The 2,500-nt window shown below is 49.4% G+C and overlaps 1 non-coding gene across 1 annotated transcript; it reads left to right on the forward strand.

Annotated features, from left to right (window-relative positions):
• The first annotated feature begins 2,249 nt into the window (after positions 1-2,249).
• LOC143220198 (5.8S ribosomal RNA) lies at positions 2,250-2,405 on the forward strand. The gene has a single exon (XR_013011587.1). It is a non-coding gene; the product is annotated as a 5.8S ribosomal RNA (ribosomal RNA).
• Positions 2,406-2,500: the final 95 nt, after the last annotated feature.

Consider the following 2,500-nt stretch of genomic DNA (forward strand, 5'->3'; position numbering starts at 1 on the left):
GATACCAAAAAGAAAAAAAAAAAATACTCTCGAACGAATAGTAGTCACCGGGGATGACGGCTTACGTGCGGAGGTATCGAAGCCTTCCGTCCGTCTTTCCGGTGACTCAATGGAGGAGAACAGCAGCCGCGCGCGTCCGGCTTCGAAAGTAAAGAAGAAGGTCTCTCTTTCTCGATTTCGGGATGACGGATGAACACAATTGCACAAACAATTTATGACTGAAGGGAGGCAGTCATGTATATATCAAAGAAATTGGCGCTTGCGTGAAGGTCGTATACAGAAGGACCCGCCGCCACTAAACGAAATAAAACGAAATGCCTCGTGTCAGAGAGACGATGAACCTTCTTCCCTTTCGTTTACCGTGTACGAGGCGTACGTTTGTTCTCCAACGTGTGCGAAACGGGACATCGAAAGGATGCCTCTGCGGGATCGAACGAAGCGGACGGTACGAGAGTTCGTGTACGTTAAAGAGCGAGTAGCGCGTCGAACGAGAGGAGAAGGAACGAGCCGCCGTCGAAATACGTTTCGCGACGTTTCCTTCGAATTATACGAATCGACCTCTTGTCTCTTTGCACCTTATACTTTCTCTCTATCTCGTCTTGTTTCCTACCCGCAGTGATTGTATCTTCTTTCGAAAGTGATGTGTCCCAATCGACGAAACCACGTATACGCGTGGATCGGGTAACCTTAGAACAAGAAGCATCTTGTGTCGATGTGAGCCCGCTTTATTCGCTTCTACGCTCCAAGTTGATCTGAATCTCGTTCAGAGGAGGGGAGTATAGATCGGTTGTGCAGCCTCGTTGCCGTGAGTCGGACACCCGCGTGCCTTGACGATAATGAAATGGGAGAATGCTTTCATATCGTCCCAGGCAGTTGGGACGAAAGACCGCTTCGAGGCCGACCGTGTCTAGGTCCTCATCGAATTTTAACCTGAACGCATTTTCTCGTCAACATGTGTTCGGATCTCATCTGAATTTCGTTCAGAGGAGGGGAGTATAGATCGGTTGTGCAGCCTCGTTGCCGTGAGTCGGACACCCACGTGCCTTGACGATAATGAAATGGGAGAATGCTTTCATATCGTCCCAGGCAGTTGGGACGAAAGACCCCGCTTCGAGGCCGACCGCGTCTAGGTCCTCATCGAATATACTTACCTGAACGTATTTTCTCATGAACATGGTCGGATATATCAATCTGAATTTCGTTCAGAGGGGAGGACAGATCCCGGTTGTGTAGCCTCGTTGCCGTGAGTCGGACACCCATTGCCTCCTTGACGATAATGAAACGGGAGAATGCTTTCGTATCGTCGCCGGAAGTTGTGGGACGAAAAAGACCGCTTCGAGGCCGACCGCGTCTATTAGGTCCTCATCGAATTTTTACCTGAACGTATTTTCTCACGAATATGTCGGATCTGATCTGAATCCCGTTCAGAGGGAGGATCAAAAGATATAATATCGGTTGTGCAGCCTCGTTGCCGTGAGTCGGACACCCATGCCGTGACGATAATGAAATGGGAGAATGCTTTCGTATCGTCGCTGGAAGTTGGGACGAAGGACCGCTCCGAGGCCGACCGCGTCTTAAGGTCCCCATCGAATTTTTACCTGAACGGAGGGGGCATTTTTCTCATCAAAACATGGTCGAATGTGATCTGAATTTCGTTCAGAGGGAGGACAAAGATAATAATAATCGGTTGTGTAGCCTCGTTGCCGTGAGTCGGATACACCCCATGCCGTGACGATAATGAAATGGGAGAATGCTTTCGTATCGTCGCTGGAAGTTGGGTCGAACGACCGCTTAGAGGCCGACCGCGTCTGGGTCCCCATCGAATTTTTTACCTGATCGTATTTTCTCATCAACATAATATCGAATCATGTTTTATATTGAAAGAAATGATAGTAGAAGCGAATTGGCCTCTGCCGCATTATGCTTGTTCTGGACGTCGCCTCAAGGTTCCAGTAATCGGGGTTTCCCCGTCGTTTTCCTTGTGTTTGCGATGTTCGATGGTTTTCTATATAAGGTTCTCTTATATAATGTTCTTTACGCCCGGCCGAAGGATGCGTGTGCCAAGCACACGCCCCGACGGCTTCGTCGTGGACATATATTGTGTCGTCGATATTTTCCGTCGAACGAGTCTACGCCACTCGTTTCGGCGCGGCGACGCCCGCATCTCCGACTTCCCGTTGGTCGGAGGTGTTAGGGTACCGATTTCTAAACGAGTACTTGAGTTGAATATTATTCAATATATATACGATTACCCTGAACGGTGGATCACTTGGCTCGTGGGTCGATGAAGAACGCAGCTAATTGCGCGGTCAACGTGTGAACTGCAGGACACATGAACATCGACATTTCGAACGCACATTGCGGTCCACGGATACAATTCCTGGACCACGCCTGGCTGAGGGTCGTTCACGTAACCCATATACTGCTTGCGTTGCGTTTCGTTCCACTCTCTCTCTTTATTATCTTTCATCCTTCACGACCATCCCCGCCGTCCGTTCAC

This window comes from Lasioglossum baleicum, unplaced genomic scaffold (genome assembly GCF_051020765.1).
Source record: "Lasioglossum baleicum unplaced genomic scaffold, iyLasBale1 scaffold0376, whole genome shotgun sequence".
In the NCBI taxonomy this organism is placed as follows: domain Eukaryota; kingdom Metazoa; phylum Arthropoda; class Insecta; order Hymenoptera; family Halictidae; genus Lasioglossum; species Lasioglossum baleicum.